General features: G+C 41.7%; 1 long non-coding RNA gene across 1 annotated transcript; it reads right to left on the reverse strand.

The window, feature by feature from the left end:
- Positions 1-1,545: 1,545 nt before the first annotated feature.
- LOC128311142 (uncharacterized) lies at positions 1,546-18,804 on the reverse strand. Its single transcript, XR_008289186.1, has 3 exons — positions 17,834-18,804; positions 17,537-17,674; positions 1,546-3,166 (listed from the first exon to the last, which is right to left on the reverse strand). It is a non-coding gene; the product is annotated as an uncharacterized LOC128311142 (long non-coding RNA).
- Between the last annotated feature and the right edge of the window lie 3,610 nt (positions 18,805-22,414).

Genomic DNA, 22,414 nt, shown 5'->3' on the forward strand with positions numbered 1-22,414 from the left:
TCCTTGAAGAAGAAACACGTTTTGTGAGAGAATAAGAACAATTATAAATGGCAAAATCTCAGAAATAGACATCGTTAAAGATCTGATGAGAGTTCATTATGATGCAATTGACAAAGAAATTCGGTTATTTCTGTGACACATAACATCTCAAGTATTCAGAATATTAAATGATGACCTTATATCAAGACATTAAAATTTTAGGAATTGCATATATTCGGGCAGTTACAACATTTACCTGTGCAATACAATCTAAGGTTTACCATTGTATGACAGAGCTTTTACAAATAACTTAACATCCCAAATAAAAGGACCTAATTGGTCAAGAAGAATTCATTTACCATTTAAATCCTGACGGGGCGCCTGGGTGGTTCAGTTGGTTAAGCGTCCGACTTCGGCTCAGGCCATGATCGCACAGTCTGTGAGTTCGAGCCCTGTGTCGGGCTCTGTGCTGACAGCTCAGAGCCTGGAGCCTGTTTCGGATTCTGTGTCTCCCTCTCTCTCTGACCCTCCCCTGTTCATGCTCTGTCTCTCTCTGTCTCAAAAATAAGTAAACATTAAAAAAAAAAAAATTTAAATCCTGTGAAGTTTGTTAAAACCCCAGAAGTCATAAGTGCATCCTAAATAGGATTATAGATCATTACAAATCTTACAATTTTATATATTCAACCAAAGTGGCAATAAAAGATCCCAAAGGTGAATGTATAGCATTATACAGTTGTTATCAAACCCTAGCTCCTTTAACATTCAGAAGTTTTAACTAACTAATCAAAGACCTGATAGAGATGAGACCTAAAACTTTGATTTTTCCGGAGGACAAACCTTTGTTTTCATTGTCTTATCAAGAGCAGATCAACAGCTCAAGAAAACTTTGTCATTTGAGCAGAGAGAAAAGCAGGATTTCAACCTTATACTAGTGTACTTTTAAAATTCCGTTCATCTTAACCTTCTATAACTTTCTTTTGTTTCTAAATTTTGTCCCAAAGCCATTTCTTTCCAAATAACCAGTCTCATTTAGGACAAAATTACTTTCTTCTACCCTCAATGAAACTGTATTTCCATTCCTTATATCTTTCTTATATACCTCCTATTTTCCTACATACAGAGTTGCTTTCTTGATTTTCATCAGTCTTAAGTACATTTATCAGAATTTTAACTCAGAAAACCTTAGTCTCCAATTGAGGACTTAGTAACCAATGGAGAGGTGTTTACATCAGAATTTTTTTAGATGGTAAATTCATGAACCAATTAAGTACAAAGCATGTTTTCCAATAGGTCTGAATAGCCTTAATTTCTCAGCAATAAGAAGTTAAAAACACAAACCTATGTTCAATAATCAAACCTTTAGAATTCCATCCTATTTGGAAAGTTTCAGGTTACCAAGGACCTTGAAAGTTATCTTAACAATTACCCATGAAAACTTTGAGACAGACAAAATTAACTATCATCAACAAATTGCAACAGAGATAACATGAGCTTATTTGACCTTTGCTGATAACTTTAAAGACAGGTCCAACAAACTTAAATTAGTTTAATTTTTTAAAAATTTTATTTATTTTTGACAGAGGGAGAGACAGAGCATGAGTAGGGGAGGGGCAGAGAGAGGGAGACACAGAATCCTAAGCAGGCTCCAGGCTCTGAGCTGTCAGCACAGAGCCCGATGCAGGGCTCGAACCCACAGGCCGCAAGATCATGACCTGAGCTGAAGTTGGAGGCTCAACTGACTGAGCCACCCAGGTGCCCCAACTTAAATTAGTTTAAACATCGAATATGTTTCATCTGCATCCACCTAAAAGCCAATCAATTTTTCCCCATTGTCAATTTTCATTTGGGGCACCAGTGGAGATATCTGAAATGGGCGGTCCAAGGTGGGGGGGGAGGTGCACTTTTCTCCTTGACTTGGAGGGTGGGAGGAGGAACCAATGGTGCCTGAGACACTGAGGATGGTATAGGACCACACCCAAATTGGTGCAGAAACGTGAGGGGGAGGGGAAGGCAGAAGCAGCAACTGCTTGGGAATATTCCTTAAAGTCCCTGTCCGGAGGTAGACTAACCACAGTTGGCTCCATTAATAGCTGTTAACCTGGGAAATGAGGGAGAATCCCTCACATCTATTAAGCAGAGAAACAGGGAGAGAGAGAGTGTCCCCTTTTAGTCTGGGTCTATCTCAGCTAGACCAATAGGGTCCCCTTCTCCAGGTTCCTCCTGATCTCCGCTGGGTTTTTGGGACTTTCCCTGGTTGGAACATTTGTTCTTTTTAATGTCCTTTCCCCCTTGCAACTGGGCATATTTATGGCCTTCTCAGCCCCCAGCTCTGATATCAGTGGATGTGGACCAGCATTTGGAGAGGCCAGTCCCTGGCTGTGGTGAGGGCGCAATCTGCCCACGGGGCCTTGTGGGGGAGGGTTTTCTGGCCTGGAAGGGGAGGAGAAATGGGCGGCGGAGGCAGCGTCCTGGAGGCGGTGGCAGCAGCCAGACCAGTCCGCCAGGGGAGGAGTTTCAAGCTCAGGGGAGAGGGGAGGGAGCCTAAAGAGTCATCAAGAGGGGAACATTAGGGGAGCGGTGGGTGGCTTCTTTGGCTCCCTGGGTGAGTCTCCGGATAAAGCGGTTAAAACCTTTGCCTGGCTCTCCTGGCTCCGTCCCGACCCCACAATGCTCCCGTGAGGCGGAGTCACAAAGACAGAGGGACAGGGGCGCCCCCTCCAATGAGGAGACTAGCCAGATGCCCACCTGGCAGTGTCCTGCAGGAACCCAGGCGACGCTCAGCCCCACAGGTCACAGCCCTGCGACCCATGATCAGAAACGTTCTGATATCGACACAGACCGAGTGCCATCCATCATGGAATTGCAGACGGGCCCACTCACACTCCGTAGCCCCCTGGGCACCCCAATCGTGCCTGCCTGTGGAGCCACAGAATAGAACTCGGCAGGCAAGCTAGACCCAGTCGCACATTCACATTCACATACACACCAGAGGTTATTATATTCCCTACTACAGAATCCCTACCTGTGAGACTTCTGATGTCTCCGGGAGTGATCAGGTCCCCCTTCCACTCTTGCGAGCGGGCCTGGCTAGATTGGGCCCCAGCCTTACTGGTTCGGACGTCCGGTCCAGGTCCTCACCTGCCAAGTCTCCTCGAGTCCGGCGGGAACGGCGGAGCGGGCCGGCCTGAAGGGGACAGAGAAGACTGCCGAAATTTAGGCAGGGTGTTCGCTCTCCCTTGTGATCCCTCATTCCGTCACCGCCTCGCTGTTCTCCCAAACCAGTGGCAACAATGGGCCAGTGCGGTTGGGTTTCTCGGTCGGGGAACCAAGTATGTTACAGAACCAGGCTGGAACGCTGGCGGAAAAACCAGGTGGCACTCGGAGATCTTGGTGGATTGGAGATTTTATTTTACACCGGCGGGCTCAGAGGAGACTGTTTCTCCGAAGGTCTGAGCCCGGAATGCAAGTGGGGAGAGTAATTTATAGCCGACAGCCTCCATAATCTGGGGGGGGGTTCGCGCACACAGCAAACAAAGGAAGAAGAAACTGGAGGAGGGGTCTCTAAGCTAGAGACCAGAGTTCGTTTTAGTCCAATCAGCCATCTTTGGTGTACTTTATCTACTTCTCCAACACAAGCAGGTTCAAGCATCACTCTCCTATCCTACGTGATGACTTTCTCCTAGAACCTCAAATGTGGAATGGAGTGATCCCTCCTGCATTTGGGGCCTAGCTGAATTTTCAAGCTGTCTCTCTTCCTTCAGGTTAAAGTCTACAATGGAGAGACTAGGGCCCATGCATTCCATATTCTCTCTCTGCTTCCTCTTCCTCTCCATAATACCTTCAGGCCAAGGCCTAGGTTTTGAAAGCACACTATGGAAGTAAAGCTTCAATCTGGTAGCTATTGATATGTCAAATGAGAGCTACAGGAATTTAGAAAATTATTTCCCTTTTGACGATGCCTTGCTTTGAAGTCTACTGATTTGCAGCAAAACTCTATTGTGAATGTCCAAAGCTGAAAAAAGAAAACAATCCTCTTTGCTTATTTCCTGCAATAAATCAAATCTTCATCACCACCTCGACAAGATGGATGAATTGTGGTAGACATGGAGATTTGCTGCCCAGATCCCCTTTCAAGGAAGGATTTGCTGCCCAGCTGCAGAGAGCATGGTCAGCAGCAAGCCATCAGCTCATTTCAGGGTCTGCCTCAGCTATAGACAGCTGACTCTTCCAAGGTCACGCCCCTCTGAGGCAGCCTACCTAACGACTAAGTCAGGTGGAGGTATAAAGACGTGGCTTTTTTGGCCTAATGTGGGCCCTTCTGTTGGGAAAGGTTATTGGAAAGATACGACCACTAGTTGACCCGTGAGCTGGACCTGGGCAGTCAGAAGCTCCTCCTCCCTACCTCCCTCTCTTGTCCTTGTACTATGGGTTCTACTTGCCTTTCTTGCTCCCAGAGGTTGCTCCAAGGACATAGCCTTGAGACAGTGATGTGGTTGGTGTTGAGAATATGTACATGGTATATGTGACTGAACCCAGTTAAGGCCTCTGTATAAACATTCAAGAGTTGGTGGGCAGGTGTGGGGATCTACTTGTCTTGCTGCTGCTCAAGGCAAACCCAGTATGTAAGTTTCCTGTGCTTATTAAAACTGACGCCTAAACTGAGGGTTGTTGTAGAGAGGTGGGTGGGGAGATGGGTTAAATGGGTGATGGGCATTAAGGAGGACACTTTTTGAGATGAGCACTGGATGCTATATGTAAGTGATGAATCACTAGGTTCCACTTCTGAAGCCAAGACTACACTGTATGTTAACTAATTTGAATTTAAATTAAAAAAAATCAGAGGACACCTCACACACACACACACACACACACACACACACACACACACACAATTGCCACCACCAACCTGGAGTGGCCTGCCTCTTTCTTTGGTCTCTCCCTGCCCTCTATGTTTGGGGGCCAGTTTCAGATCACACCCAGGAAACTCCTGAGGAGGCTATAAACCAACACATTCTACCAGGCAGTACTCATTCAGCAAGGCTTCATTTGGCCTGCGTCACAGTTTGATTTCTTCCTCCTCCCTTTCTGGCTTCTGCCTCCTTCTTTCCCATAATAAATATCTTCAACCCAAACTCCATCTCAGAATCTAAATCAAACCTAATGACATGGACACTCTGGGATGAACACAAAGATACTCTTTTTTTTTAATGTTTATTTTTGAGAGCGAGAGAGAGAGAGAGAGAGCACAAGAGGAGGATGGGCAGAGAGAGAGGGACAACGGATCTGAAGCAGGCTCTGTGCTGACAGCAATGAGCCTGATACAGGGCTCGAACTCACAAACCGGGAGATCATGACCTGAGCCAAAGTCAGACGCTTAACCAACTCAGTCACTTATGTGCCCCAACATAAAGATCCTTACACATACAAGGGAATATGATTCTGCCTCAAAAAGTAAGGAAATTCTGTGGTGCCTGGGTAGTTCAGGTGGTTTAAGGTCCAACTTCAGCTCAGGTCATGATCTCGCAGTTTGTGAGTACAAGCCCCACATTGGGCTCTTTGCTGACAGCTCGGAGCCCGGAACCTGCTTCGGATTCTGTGTATCCCTCTCTCTCTCTGCCCCTCCCCTACTCGTGCTCTGTCTCTCTCTCTCTCAAAAATAAATCAACATTAAAAAAAAAAAGGAAGGAAATTCTGACACCTGCTATAGCAGATAGATGAATGTTGAAGACATTATGCCACGTGAAATAAGCCAGATACACACACAAAAAAACAAAGATTGTAGGATTCTACTTATCTGAGGTACCCCAAGTAGTCATATTTATAGAGACAATCTCTCCAGGGTGTGGAAAGAGGGGAAAATGACAAGATACTGTTTAATAGGTAGAGTTTTAGTTGGGGAAGATAAAAAACATTCTGGAGATGGATAGTGTGATGGCTGCACAACAATGTGATTGCTTAAGGCCACTAAGCTGCATTTAAAATTGGTAAATTTTATGTTATGTATATTTTATCACAATAAAAATTGGTTTACCAAAGTCAGCCATAAATCAAAGAAGTACACACTGCAGGCAAGTTTATGGAATATAAGGATGGTTAAATATTAGGAAATCTTGGTGAGATGCTGCAAGTCTAAAGTGGTCCCCTTAGGACCATAATGTAAGAAAGTGCCCTCTAGATATATTTCAGCAGCTTTCGCACAGAGTGACGGTGGCATTGGACACACTTAACAAAGACATAAGAAATAGGTCGGAGACCATGCTCACTCTTTTCATATTACAGAGACCTGGATGGTGACATTTCCAGAGGGAGAATGGAGGATGCTGAGGGGACTACAGAAGTCTCCCCTGGTCACTTTCAGAACATGAGGGAGGCTGTGGTAGAAGGAAACTGAAAGTTTCAAAGTGTTGATCATGTCCATTAAATAAGCCATTGGGTTTAAAATCACTATGACATTAAGGGGCATTTGGGTGGCTCAGTCAGTTGAGTAGCTGACTTTGGCTCAAGGCATGATCTCATGGTTCATGAGTTCAAGCCCCACATCAGGCTCATGGCTATTAGTGCAAAGCCCACTTCAGATCCTCTGTCTCCCTCTCTCTCTGCCCCTCCCCCACTCATACTCTCAAAAATAAATAAAATGGATTAAAAAATAAAAATAAAATCACTATGACATCATATTGCACAGGGCCCTGATATTACCTGATTTTCTTTTTCTTTTTTTAAGTTTATTTATTTATTTTGAGAGAGAGAGCACAAGTGGGGAAGGGGCAGAGAGAGAGGGAAAGAATCCCAAGCAGTCTCTGTACCAGGGCTCAAACTCCTGAACTGTGAGATCATGACCTGAGCCAAAGTCGGATGCTTTATTGACTGAGCCATTCAGGCACACCTACCTGATTTTCTTAAAAATAAACCTGGGTTCACATTTTTGATAAATGTAGTAAGTGACCTGTGTCTACCTCAGTGTATCACATTTGTCAGTTTGTCACATTAGTGATGATGCTAGGTGTAACCCACTGGTCAAAATAGTGACCACCAGATCTCTCCATGGTAAAGTTTCCTCTCTGCAATTACTAAATATTCTTAAGATAATACTTTTAGACTTTTTGAATATCCTTTTTCCCATCTCGTTTCATTGCAATGGTTTTATCTTTCATTGATGATTCCTGTCTGAACCAAACATTACTAGAATGTTTATAAAATGATTTTCCCATTTCTGTCATTCCTCCTACATTGGCTAGTTGGCATTCTTCTATGAAGAAAAACTACTTTCCATGCCCCTAATGTGTTTTGTGTTAATATTAATATAAATGAATAGATTTATTTTCATTCAATATATTGTAACCCATTTGGTGCATTATTTGAGGCTAGTACTGCCCCAAGTTTGCCATGGGGCCCTCTTTAAAATGTAGATTCCAGAGGCACCTGAGTGGCTCAGTCAGTTAGGCAGCCTACTTGAGCTCAGCTCATGACCTTACGGTTGGGGAGTTCAAGCTCCACATCAGGCTCTCTGCTTCGGGGCTCTCTGCTGTTAGTGCAGAGCCCGCTTCAGACCCTCTGTCTCCCCTTCTCAGTGCCTACCCTGCTCACGCGCAGGTGCGCTCTCTCTCTCTCAAAAGTAAACAAACATAAAGAAATAAAAAAAATAAAATGTAGATTCCAAGTTACCTTCTCCATCTTCTGGGGGTGGAGTCTGGGATTCTACATTTATAACTGGCTCCCCCTAGTGCTACTTATGCCCATTAAAGTTTGAAAAGCTGTGGTGAAGCCCTTCCAAAGGACCATCTGAGCAGTTTATGTTAACAGTGGTCCCGCACCCACAAGGCAATACACTTAAAACTTGAAAATGCTACTCTTCTGAGCCAAAAACTGGCCAGAATACCAGCAAACAAAAGTCTGTCTTCCATGGGTGGGAAGGAATGAGTACGAAGACGGTGAAGAGGTTGGGAGACAAGATACCTACTAATTCTTGCAATGTTACAGCACTGTTTTTCTGCATAATGGGAACCATTTGCTTCCATCCACAAAGGCGGGGAGCTCTTTGATACTTGAAACCAAACATTGATATAATCAGAAAAAGGCCTAGATCAAGCCAGCAAAGAGAATATATGAATACACACTGTCATTCCTGCTGGAAACTCTGAATAAAATCCAGAAAGGATAGGAGAGAGGGAAAGTATTAAGTCTACAGCAGCATCTGGAAACTGAAAAACCAACAGACCAGGTGTTTCAAGAAAGTCTTGGAAGATAGAGAGCAGAAAGAAATGTGTGATCAAAAAAAGGGAGTTGTACTGAAGCGTTTTTGCCTGCTTCCTTTTCAAACCTCACTAAAATAAAGTAAATTGAAAAAAAAAAAGAGCACAAACCCCACAAAGATTAAAAGAACAGGCTTTGAGGCAGGCAAGGCCAGGCTAGCGATGTCAATAATATATTAGATGTTCTTACCTAACATAAGGGAGAAAGAGAAAATGGGGCAAAGTTATGGTTGACTGCTTCCTGGTACCTTGAGAAAACACCTTCACAAACCCTGCTTAATGAAAGTAGAACCTAGTGTCCTGGGAATGTAATTCATTACCACAATGTATCTAATTGATCCACAGCTATTATGGTCCTATACGTTAAACTTTAGAAACCAGTAGCTTCTATGGTGTTATAGGCTGTTGTGAAGCTAAACACAGAATTTTATTGCCCAGTAGAAAGTTAACCAGGCTTGAATCTTACCTAGCAAATTGTCTTTGGAATTCCTTTCATTAAATCTAACTCTGTGTACACACACACACACACACACACACACACACACACACACACCTCTGTTTTTCAAGCATTGGCAAACCACTTTTTTTTAAACCTGCTGATTCCTTCCTTATAGGAGTTAAATAAAATTTTGATATATGCTTACAATCTCTTGGTTTCAGAAGTTTGTCAGTTTCTCAGTTGTGCCAGGTAGGTGGTACTGAGACAAGAAGAAAACCAATTTGTGTTTTAGTACCCCAGAAAGGCTCAGAGATTGGAAATACCACATAGCTTTGATATCATGAGTGAGGGCTGGAGCTAGAATGGAAAACATAGTTGAAAATCTGGGTCCTTTTCTACCAGGAAAGTAGAAATTCCCATTTGGAAAGGTTAGACCTCAAAGCTCTCACCGTAGGCAGATCAGGCACAGCAGAGAGTGAGGCTGCTAGAGTGGACACTGGGGAATGGAGTGAAGTCTGCGTTATGAATGGAGAGAGCCTGGCATCATCCACCCTACTCTGAACCAGTCAGATTCCACCACTCTCCATTCTTTCTCTTCCACTCACACATATGCTTCCTGCCAACAGGCAAAAGATAGGAAGAGCCTTTGTTAGAGAAACTGACCAGCCCAGAGAAAAGTACCTACTGAAATTAACATGGGGGGGGGGACCACAAACACCTACAAACACAAAGCTCCAGTTATTGTGCATATGAACAGAGGGGCACACATAGGTCACCTAACATGGAAAGTTGCTAACATGAAAATCAGAGACCTGAAACAACAAAAAAAGGAACTTGAGAAAACAGAGAAAACGACAAAAAGCAGGAAAAAACTTATAGAAATCTACTGTAATTAATATTCCCAGAGAGATTAGAGAAGATCTTATATCCATGAAACAAGATTAGAATGCTATATATAAAAAAGGAACATTTAACAAGCATAAAAAAAGATTTTAGATGTTAAAATGTTACGGCAGAAACCTTTTTAAAAATTAAAAGTTTAAAAGATGACATTGCAAAAATCTCCCTAGAAAGTACAAAAAGACAAGTAGAACAGGAGAAAAATAATTATGATGATTAGAAGAACAGTTCAGGAAGCCTAATTCCTCTCTTCCCTTTGTATCAAAGTGTAGACAATCACAGGCAATGTAGTTCAATAGAATAATATTAATTTAGAGAATTCAACACAACAGTGGCAGTAGAGTTACAAGAGCCAAATGAGATGCCCAAGGTTTAGCCCCAGCACAAACCTGCCATCATCACCAAAACTGGAAGAGAAAGGTATCAAGAGATGTTACTAGAGGTGATGTTACTCCAGGAGCTGGAATTTGCCAGCAGAAACTGAAATCATGGTAGGGGTGCCCCAGAAGGAGATTCAGCCCTTGCCAAAGACAATACCCAAAGCAGAGAGAAACAGGGATAAATACCCTGTTCCCACCTTCCAGTTTCCTGCCATGGCCTCTCATACCTCAAGGGAGACTGAGAAGCTACATGGGTCAGCTTCCTACAAACATAGGAGGGGTGGGCAGGGAATGGGTGTGTGAGCAAATAAGCACCTGCCCAGTACACCTTTGAAACACCAGCTAAATTCAGACAAAGGAAGAGAGAGGACAGCGAAATAGGGACAGAGACAGAGAGACAGACAAAAACAGAAGGGCAGAAACAGAGATGGAGACAGAGACAGGGACAGACAGACACACAGAAAGACATACAGAGATATAGAGAAAGAGAGCTGAAATGAGAAACTCGGGAAAGGAAATTGTCAAGGAGAAAATCCAACTTCCCACAATCAAAGGACACAGGGTTCTAGTTGGAAAGGTCTCACCAGGAACCCAACACAATGAATAAACTTAAAAGTATAAATACAGACAATCAGCATGAATTCATGTTTAGTTTAATATGTACACAGATGGATAGATATAAAGATGAACTTTAGAAATAAATATGTGCCTACCCAGGTTAGTATATATACACATATTTTCTAACTCTTGCTGAGAGATCCTGAGAGCAGTGACACCCCAAGAGAAACAAGTACACTCAGTGCCCAGATCTCGTTTTCTAATACTGTTCTCCAGTAAGAACCTAGGCTCTATGGAGAAATGACCAAATTTAGGGCCGGGACAAGGAAAATACAAAATGAACCCAGAACATTTTGTAGTACTAGAAATTAAGGAAGTGCTCAAAAACTACAGTAACAACAAAGGATGGGACATGTCAAAGGGACACCAGACCCAACTTGGAGGAGTTCCCAATGGCCAAAGCTGAAAAAAAGTGGCAAACAAAATAAATAATGTGGTATTGAATTATAATACAAAGTGTAAAATAAATATACATTTATACTTGTATAAATAAATTGGTTGAATAAATAAACAAATGGGGGAGAAGCAACAAATCTTCACAGAAGAATTTCAAATAATAGAAGTAGACATGCTCCCTCTTTTGCAGAAGGTAGAGTTTATTTCCTTTCCCTGTCCCCTTTGACTTCGTGACTCACTTCCAAATAATACAATATGGAAAGGAGAAAAATAGTAACTTTACAATGGAGAAACCTGACAACACCTTAACCAAATGATCCAGGTTAGCATCATCAGTAATAAGTTGTGTTGATATTATGTGTCTCCTGATATCATGTGATCAGAAGGACTTTCACCTCTGTGCTATCCTTCCCCAAATAGCAAACATCAGGCAAACCCAAACTGAGGGACATTCTGAAAAATACCTAGCCAGTACTCTTCACAAAGATAAAGGTCAAATACATACCATGGAAATACTAACCAAAAGAAAGCTAGTGTACTTATATTCATACCAGACAAAACAGACTCTAAGGCAAACAGTATTTCTAGAAATAGAGACTTTTCATAATGGTGAAATGTTCAATTTGCCAGGAAAATATAAAAATTCTAAATTTGTAGTTCTCAAATGTAGTTCTCAACATGAAAAGCTAAATAGGGGTGCCTGGGTGCCGCAGTCGGTTAAGCATCTGACTTGATTTAAGCTCAGGTCATGATCTCATGGTTCTTGAGTTTGAGCCTTGTGTCAGGCGCTCTGCGCTGATAGTGCAGAGCCTGCTTGGGATCCCCTCTCTCCCTCTCCCTCTCTCTCAAAATAAATAAACAAACTTAAAAAAAAGTAAAAAAAAAAAGCTAAATAGAACTAGAAGGAAAAATAGTTGTGCCCACAATCATTACGAGCCATTTTACCATACTTCTCTCAGGAACTGATAGAACAGACAAAATAGATCAGTGTGTGCTTTCTGGCCTTTTCTTCCTTCCTTCTTTCTGGTTTGTTAATTTATTAAAAAGTCAAAAATTAGCACTAGAAGCATGATTAGAAATAAGGGCAGAGGTGCCTGGCTGGTTTGGTCAGTGGAGCATGAGACTCTTGATCTTGGGATTTTGAGTTGGAGCCCCATGTTGGGTACAGAGATTACTCAAAAAGATAATAAAATCTTTTTTAAAGAAAAGAAGAAAGAAGGATATAAATACCAGGCAAAATAATTTTAGCACTCAGGTTAGGTGGGATTGGCAAGGGGAATTCACTTTTCATTATGAGCTCTGTGATGCTATTCGAACTTTTAAACCATTTTCATCTGTTGCTTTGGTAAAAATTAACAATTCAAAATAAAATTTTAAGTCATTGAATACATTTAAAAAATGTGGCACAGTCAGATTAAGGGAGAATAGGAGCAAAGAGAACAGCCCAAAATATGCCTGTTAGAAGAAGTTTAGTACCAAGTAAAAAGTAGTGCTTCCCCAAGAAGTTAACTGTTGTTTATACAACGTGGTATTGTCATAGGAATAGAAGATCAGATCAATGGAGCAATGCATACTCAGGAAACAGACTCACATAAATATAGAATTTAATTTGTAATGAATGTGTCACATCTTAAATTTTTTTTAACATTTATTTGTTTTTGAGAGACAGAGAGAGACAGAGTGTGAACAGGGGAGGGGCAGAGAGAGAAGGAGACACAGAATCTAAATCAGGTTCCAAGCTCTGAACTGTTAGCACAGAGCCTGACATAGGGCTCAAACCCATGAACTGCAGATCATGACCTGAGCCGAAGCTGGATGCTTAACCAACTGAGCTACCCAGGCGCACCATGAATGTGTCATTTCTGACTGGTGGGGGAAAGGACACTATTCAACATGTGGTTTGGGGATAATAGGGTTTACATGTGGGAAAAAACTGAATTAGGTTTGTACCTCATGACATCAATATAAATACATTCCAGATGGAATACAGATCTAAAATGAAAATACAAATTTTTTTAGAAGTAAAAAGTAAGAGAATTAAAAAGGCATAAATACATACACACTTATACATACATATATATATATATATATATATATATATATATATACACACACACACACACACACACACACACACACACAAATACAATTTGGGGAGAAATAGGTTTTCACAAACAAGACACAGAGGCAAGGATGAGTATGGTAGCTACTGCATATGTATCAGGCTTTCCTTTCCTTCATTCTTCCATTACAAAACTCTTACAACCTGTGGGGAGCACATTGTGAATAGTTTGGAATGACTAATCTGGCTATCAATATGTAATACATATTGGTCAGAGTGCTCATAACAGGTTAGCAGGCTCTCCTGGGATTGCTATGCCTGATCCATCATACAGTCCTTCTCTCTCCCTTTGGAACCATCAAATGTAAGAGTGGGCCATGTTTCCAACAAGGCAGAGGAAGCTTCAAAAGAAAGAAGGCCAGAGAACTCATATACTAAGAGAAAAATTATCCTCATGATACTGTTGGAGTGATGATTCTACTCATGGCTCAGGACCAAATACATCTGGAATTCCCAATTTTGTGAGTCAATAAACTGTCTTTTTATTTGAACTAAGTTGAGTTTGGTTTCCATCACTTTCAACCGAAGAACCATGTCTAATAATCCAAAAATGATATAGGTTAAGCTTGTTGATCTAGATCCCATAAAATTATAATCTTCTAAATAATGACAAATATCATAGATAAAGTGAAAGACAAGTGGTGGATTGGTCTAAATTATTTACAGTAAACAGTGGGCAAAAGATCAATGTCTAAAATATATAAAGAATGCCTACAACTCATTAAAGAAAAAATAAAATGACTCAAAGGAAAATTGAGAAAAAGGTCTCGGTCAAAACTCTTTCCTTCGAAGGTGATAAAGCTTAACTCTTATTCTTTTAACCAAAAAGGGGAATTTGTTGGTTCAAACAACTGAGAACCAAAAGGAGCAATATGCTTCAGGAATGGCAGGTTCCCGGTGCTTAGCTATTGCTAAAACAATTGCTTGTTCTCTCTCCCGCTCTTAGTTCTTTCTTTTGTATATATAGATTTCATTGTCACCCATTGGTCTCTTCACATGGCAGCAATATATTTTCTTGCAGCTGCAGACTTGCCATCATTGCATCTGTCATCACTTCATCATTGCTTTGGTTTATTTTTGTTTTTAATTTTTTTAATGTTTTTTTATTTCTGAGAGAGAGAGCATGAGCAGGGGAGAGGCAGAGAGAGAGACACACACAGAATCTGAAGCAGGCTCCAGGCTCCAAGCTGTCAACACAAAGCCCGTTGGGGGGCTTGAACCCACGAACCATGAGATCATGACCTGAGCTGAAGTCAGACACTTAACCGACTGAGCCACCCAGGCGCCCCATCATTGCTTTGGTTTTAAGTGTTATAAAACCTAACCCAAAGTGGTGTAAACAAAAAAGAGAACTCATTAGCATGTGAAATCAAAGAAGTAAAATCCAAGGTAAGATGGTCTTTGAGTGAAGCTTGAACCAAGAGCTCCAATAATGTCAAAGTAGGACATATTTCACCCTTCTGCAATGTCCTGCCTTCTGCTGTGTTGGTTTTATACGCAGGTCCTTCTCTCATAGCCCTAGGTCCTCCTCATCCTTGAGGCTCTCATTCCAGGGGGAAAAGAGATTTTCCTGTCTTAACCCATGTTTCAATAGCTCTGACTGGGTCACAAGACCTCCCCACACAATTTCTGTGGCCATAGAATGTGATTGGTTAGAGTGGGTCATCTGTCCACCCATGGATTCAAAAAGAAGTCACCTTCACCCAAAGTAGAACTGAGAATAAGAGAAAGAAGTAGTTCCTTCTCCCTTCCTCCAAAGCCAAGAAGTAGAGTGAAGTACATTTTAGGGAGTGAACATGTAGCTACTATAATGCTCTTACATATAGCTCATAACCTTAGAGAAAAACAGATCTGCTTTTTCTGAGATGCCCACAAAGGCTCGAGCTCTGCTGGGGCCATGTGTCTCCCTCTGGGCCAATCCATCATTGTGTCCCACTGAATGGGTGCTAGCTGGGCATCTAAGAAGCAGAGCCTGAGACTTGCACCTTAATAATTGAGGAGTGTTCTTAGGAAAATCCTGTTAGAGAATGAGGGAAGCAAGACAGTGTCAGGGAAGAAACTAGGCAAAGGTGAGGATCCAGCTGCTTTCTTGGGGGAGTTCTGATGCATAAACTACCCTGCAGAATTGTCTTCCCCACCTTCCTGTGAGACAGAGGAGCTGTCTTTGTATCTCCTTTTAGATGTGGAATGCCTGTGGTGGGAGGGTATGCTATCCCAGCCAAATTGGCCCCCTCCTCCTAAGGGCAATTCTCTGAAGAAAAATGCAGCTGTGAGCCTCTAGTGGGCAATACTCACCTGAATTGGAGGATGGGAGCATTGACCAGTAAAGCGGATCTGACTGGGGCACCAACAGTAGCTACTACAATGACTACAGTGATCAGTCTGCTTGGGTCATTTGTATGTCCTGAGACAGAGGAGATGGACCTTTTGAGTGATGGTCCGTCCCCCAGAGTCATATGCAATGGGAGAAGGGCGATTCTGAAAAGCATAATGAGATATTGTCTGCATTTTACTTCTTTAACTCACACACATGTGCCTACAATTAAAAAAATTTTTTTAGAGAGAGAGCACAAGTCAGGGAGAGGGGCAGAGGGAGGGGGACAGAATCTTAAGCAGGCTCCATCTATGCTCAGCATGGAGTCCGACACGGGGCTCCATCCCACGACCCTGGGATCATGACCTGAGCCAAAATCAAGAGTTGGATGCTCAACCAACTGAGCCACCCAGGTGCCCCATGTGCTTACAATTTAAATGAATGTCCTCATTTACGGTAATGAAGCTAACTCACAAGTGATGAGAAATCTTCTGCGTTTTTGCAGCAGATGCTGTCACTGCCTTGCCCATATCCCCTTGTCCTTACCGCTTTTGGGCATACTGACCTGGCTTCCAGCTGCCAGCATGTGCACTTCCTTGCATAATGGCTTTCTCTGATTATTCCCTACTCTGTCTTTGTCACTTACACAGGAGGCAAGAAGTGCAGAGGAAATAACATTTCTTCCTCCCTGGAAGCTGCTCTCAACCAATGACTGATGGGAGTTGATGTGTGAACATCCCAGCTCCCTTACTCCTTGTAGTGGAGTAAAACTATGATGCATGTTCTATACTGGCTCCCCGAGTTTCCCATGGGATTAAGTCCCAATTGTACACAATGGTAACTGGATTGAAAATGCACCCTATATTGGTTGCCTTACTTTCTCTGTCTTACTTTCCCATTCTCCTACCAGTCTTTTCTTTTTATCTCCCAAATAAACTACTTGCAGTCAAGTCTTTGTCTCAGGATATGCTGCTGGGGACACAAATTAAAATATCCCCTCCCCAAACAGAAATAGCTCAAGTCATGCCCTGCTGTTGCAAGAAGGTGTGTGTGCGTGCAAGGGGGGTTCCTTCAGTTGTGAGCTGGCTGCCTTCTTCTAATTTAGATCTGGATGTGGCTCTCCAGGGTCTAGCAACATACAAAGAACACTCACAAACAAACAAGCATATTGTTGGAAGAGGGATGGAAGAAACCCCTTCAAAAAAAAACCCCTCACATTTGGAACAGGAAAGAAAGAGAGAACATCAAGGAGTAGTCACCAGTTCCCAGCACACACGATTCCCCTGCAAGACAAGAGCAGTGAGTGCTCTGTGCTTTGGCAGCAGACAACTGCCTCGCTCAGTCCACCTCACTGTTTTCAGGCTACTCTCTGTGCTCACCTCCCTTATTCACTGTCCTCCATGGCCACATCTAAAGGGTTCCTTGGATGGATTCCTTTTCTGAACTCTGTACATTATGAGCAGCTCACTTCCTATTGATGTGAGATCTGAAGCCCGAGGATGCTTTAAGGTAGTGTCAGTCATACTTGTCTGATCATAAGACTCACTTGGAATGCTTATTAAATACATAAATTTTGGGGTGCCTGGGTTGCTCAGTCGGTTAAGCGTCCGACTTCAGCTCAGGTCATGACCTCACAGTCTGTGAGTTCGAGCCCTGCGTCGGGCTCCGCGCTGACAGCTCAGACCCTGGAGCCTGCTTCCGATTCTGTGTCTCCCTCTCTCTCTGCCCCTCCCCTGCTCACACTCTGTCTCTCTCTCTCAAAAATAAATAAACATCAAAAAAAAAATTAAAAAAATACATAAATTCCTAGCACTGCTCTTTACCTTTCTGAAGGAGAAGATCCCAGAAACTTGTCTTTGCCTGGATTTCCTAGAGAACGGAGCAAAAGGCAAAGACTTCTTGGTAGGATGTTAATGGGAGGTGCTATCCTAGAGCAAAAGTTAGAGTCAAGCAGAAGGAAGAAAAGCACTACAAGAAGGTATATTATTGAGCTCCCTGTAGCTTCAAGAAACCATCCTTGGTTGCTTAGTTACAGAGAAGTCTTCTTAAAAAGTTATGCAAACCCACCATGTTTTGAAATGGCCCACTGTGGGGTGAGAGGGAAAGATTGTTTGCTGGTTCCTCCCTGTCTCTTACCTTGCATTGGCCCAAGTTCACCCACGGGGGTTAACTCCCTCATAGCCTGGGATTCGTTCCCACTCTTGCAGAAGGGAAGGCCAAGTTCCTTGACTGACAGGCTCATGAAATCATGGGTGGTGGGAGAATAGCAGCTTCCTCAAATGTGGAAATGCAGGCAGACAACAATTAATTCATAGAATTTGAAGGTCACAGGTGAAGGGGTGATATTCAAGATATTTAACAATAAATACACAGGCATAGCTGAATGAGAAATTATTATAGGTATTATAGGACAAAGAAAATGAATACACGTACTTTTATCGATGACATTAAAAACCAAGATTCTGGGCTGCCTGGGTGGCTTAGTTGGTTAAGTGTCCAACTCATAATTTCAGCTCTCGTCATGATCTCGTGGTTCTCAGGATCCAGTCCTGTGTTGGGCTCTGCACTGACAGTGTGGAACATGCTTGGGATTCTCTTTCCCCCTCTCTCTGTGCCCCTCCCCCACTCATGTGCATGTGTGCATGTGCCCACACACTCTCTCTCTCACTCTTTTAATTAATTAAAAAACAAATCAACCAAGATTCTCACTCCAGGACAAAAGAGATACAAACATAAGCTCCCAAGAAGTATAACTCTGTAGTCCTAAATTTGAATTTATAGCACCAGTGTGAACCTAAGGTATATTTTCCCCCAAAATAAAAATGATTATTTTCTAGCTCTGTATACTTAAAAAAAAAAAAACAAAAACTAAGTCACTGGGAATAAGTACCCCTAGCATCAAGATCGTGGTCTCTAAATACTATTTGTCTCTAAAAGGAATAAGGATACTTGAGGAAATGTCTGCTTTCATATTTGAAGCAGAAAATGTAAAAGAAGAGCCTGTAACATCTTGTATTTGAAATGAAAACAAACAAACAAAACCAAACAGACAAACCTATAGAACACTACTGTAGGAAACAACCATTAACATATGGGAAAATTTGAACATCAAAAAGAATAGTAACTACAATGAACTGAAAGACATCAGATATGTTGTTTGTGAATCTACAATGACATTCAAAACAATAAAAACAACAAAATGCTTTGGTCAACTTTGGAGGATGCCAGGGAATCATTTCATTATCCTGTATACTGGTGCACAAAGGCAAATACTGGTGCACAAAAACACTTACCATGCTTTTACTGTATGAACTACACCTCAGAGTAACTAAATAGTTGACAAGGGAATGTTATTCTTTATAGAACAATTGCAACTGATAAACATATAAAGGAGACTAGATTAAAATGAAATACTAGAGGGGCACCTGGATGGCTCAGTGGGTTAAGCGTCTGACTCTTGATCTCAGCTCAGATCTTGATCTCAGGGTTGTGAGTTCAAGCCCCATGTTGGGTTCCACACTGGGCGTGAAGCCTACTGAAAAGATGAATCAAAATAAAATAAAATGAAATACTAGAAATAGTAAATATTAGAACTAAAGCAAAACAGTGGTTCTAGGCTAGTTCTGTCAAATATAACATTCTGTGATAATGGAAAAATTCTATATTTGCATTGTTCAACAGAGTAGCCACTGCAGCTGTTGAGAACTTAAATGTGGCTAGTGTGACCAAGGAATTAAATTTCTTTTTTTTAAATTTTTTCCCCAAATTTTTATTTAAATTCTAGTTAGTTAACACAGAGTGAAGTATTGGCTTCAGGAGTAAAATTCAGTGATTTCTCACTTACATACAACACCCAGTGTTCATCACAACAAGAGCTCTCCTAATACCCACCATCCATCTAGTCCACCCCCACCCACCTCCCTCCAGCAACCTTCAGTTTGTTTTCTATTGTTAAGAGTCTCTTGTGATTTGTTTCCCTCTCTTCTCCCTGCCTCCTGTATGTTCATCTGTTTTGTTTCTTAAGTTCTACATATGAGTGAAATTATATGTGGTATTTGTCTTTCTCTTATTTCATTTAGCATAATACACTCTAGCTCCATCCACATCACTGCAAATGGCAAGATTTCATTCTTTCTGATAGCTAAGTAGTATTCCATCATGTATATATATATACCACATCTTCTTTATCCATTCATCAGTTGATGGACATTTGGGCTCTTTCCATAGTTTGGCTATTGTTGATAATGCTGCTATAAACATTGGGGTGCATGTATTTTTGAACCTTTATTTTTGTATCCTTCAAGTAAATACCTAAGTAAATACCTATCTGAGTTAAATACTCAAAAGTTCTCCATAGTGGGGCATCTGGGTGGCTCAGTCGCTTAAGCACTCAACTTCAGCTCAGGTCAAGATCTCATGGTTCAGGAGTTTGAGCCCCACACTGTCAGATTCTCTCTCTTTCCCTCTCTCTCTGCCCCTCCCAGACTCAAGCTTTGTCTCTAAAAAATAAATATGTGAACTTAAAAAAAAAAGTTCACCATACCGTTCTCCAGAGTGGCTGCACCAGTTTGTATTTCCACCAACAGTGCAAGAGGGTTCCCCTTTCTCTGCATCCTCCACAACACCTGCAGTTTCTTGTGTTGTTAGTTTTAGCCATTCTGACAGGTGTGAGGTGGTATCTCATTGTGGTTTTGATTTGTATTTCCCTAATAATGAATGATGTCGAGCATTTTTTCATGTGTCTGTCAGCCATCTGGATGTCTTCTTCTTTGGACAAGTGTCTGTTCATGTCTTCTCCCCATTTCCTCACTGGATTATTTGTTTTTTGGGGGTTGAGTTTGACAAGTTCTTTAGAAATTTTGGATACCAACCCTTTTTCAGATATGCCATTGGCAAATATCTCCTCCCATTCCATAGCCTGCCCTTTAGTTTTGTTGATTGTTTCCTTAGCTGTGCAGAAGATTTTATCTTGAGGAGGTCCCAATAGTTCATTTTTGCTTTTGTTTTCCTTGCCTCCAGAGAATTGTCAAGTAAGAAGTTGCTGCGGCTCAGGTCAAAGAGGTTGTTGCCTGTGTTCTCCTCTAGGATTTTGACGGTTTCCTGTCTCACATTTAGGTCTTTCATCTATTTTGAATTTATTTTTGTGTATGGTGCAAGAAAGTGGTCCAGATTCATTCTTCTGCATGTTGCTGTCCCGTTTTCCCCACACCATTTGTTAAAGATAATTTTTTCCATTGGATAGTCTTTTCTGCTTTGTTGAAGATTAGTTGGTCATACATCTGTGGGCCCATTTCTGGGTTCTCTATTCTGTTCCATTGATCTATGTGTCTGTTTTTGTGCCAGTACCATACTGTCTTGATGATTACAGCTTTGTAATAAGACTTGAAGTCCAGAATCGTGATGCCTCCTGCTTTGCTTTGCTTTTTCAGGATTTCTTTGGCTGTTCGGGAGAAGGGAGGATTAAATTTCTAATTTTGTTCCATTTTCATTACATTTAAATAGCCACATGTAGCTAGCTGCTGTTGTATTGAACAGTACAGTTCTAGGGCATGATTATCTTGGGCTGCTAAAATTCTTAGGTGAAAGACTAGTGGGGAATTTATAATGGGGAGATTAGAATTACTACCCCTAAATTTACTGATCAATTTTAAAATCACAAAAAGAGGCAGACGTTATGTATTCTAATTAGATGCAATGGGGAGTATGTAACACCACCCATGAAACATTCTTGCCAAAAATATCAAACCTAAATCTGATCCAGCTTCTAGATCTAACTACCAGTTTTGGAAATACAGAGAACAGGAGAATATGATACACACCATAGCAAGAGAGGTCAGCAAAATCTAGAATGTGGTAAACTCCTCAGAACAAACAATATGATTTATTATGATAATAAAATAATTGCAAGGGAGGGGCACCTAGGTGGCTCAGTCTGTTAAGCATCCGATTCCATTTTAGCTCAGGTCATGATCTCATGGTTTGAGTCCTGAATTGGGCTATGAGTTGACAGTGAAAAGCCTGCTTGGGATTCTCTGTCCCCCTCTCTCTCTGCCCCTCCCCTGCTCATGCTTTTTTTTCTCTCTCTCAAAATAAATAAATAAACTTAAAAAAAATAGTAATTGCAAGGGAGAAGTGGGAGAGGATGAAAGCTATAGATCAGAGAGACCCTATTTGGGATCAACTGTGTCTTGGTCTGGTGCCCCCCAAAGCAGAACCTGATTAAAAAAAACAAAAACAAAAGCAAAAACCAAAACTATGTGTAATGCTTTATTCAATACTTTATTGAAGAGTGTGATCTCAGAGGGCAGGAATGAGGGACAATAAATGAAAAAGGGAAGCACAAGAAGGCATGATCAAGTTGGCTACCATGAAGAGTGATTTCTTAATCCCACAGACCTTGTGAGAAGTTACATATACTGGGTCTTCAGACTGTCGATCTCGGGATGAAAAGGAAAGCAGTTGTCCATTGGTCAACGTTTGCCTCAAAGAGTTTTAAGTGCCTGGCACTTTTGGGTTGTGCATGCCAGGCAGGTTTCTACAGTATTCCACACTGCAGCATTAAAGAGAAGCCCTGAAGCTGTGCCAGGCCACACCTGTGTGCAGCTGGTTGGAGCCTGTGCAGAACTGATACGGGCAGCAAAGTCTGGATTAAATGACAGGTGAGCCTGAGGGTATCTGGAGTTATGCACAGAGATGTCTGATATAAACTATTAAAAAAAATGGGGGGGGGAGTGGGACAGGGAGAGAGAGGGAGAGAAGGAGAGGGAATGAATCAGGGGAACTTGAATGCTATTGAATTTTGACTGAATGTCTTTGGTGACCTTAAGGAATTATTGTTAAGTTAACTTTTTGTGTGATTATGGTATGGTGTTTATGACATTTTTTTCAAGACTTATCTTTTAGAAATCCATACTAAAGGATTTGTACATGAAACAATATGATGTCTGGAATTTTCTTCAAAAGAATCCAGTTTTTAAGGGAGAGTAGATGGAGGCATAGCTGAAACAAGATTGT

Source organism: Acinonyx jubatus, chromosome A3 (assembly GCF_027475565.1).
Source record: "Acinonyx jubatus isolate Ajub_Pintada_27869175 chromosome A3, VMU_Ajub_asm_v1.0, whole genome shotgun sequence".
NCBI classification, from domain to species: domain Eukaryota; kingdom Metazoa; phylum Chordata; class Mammalia; order Carnivora; family Felidae; genus Acinonyx; species Acinonyx jubatus.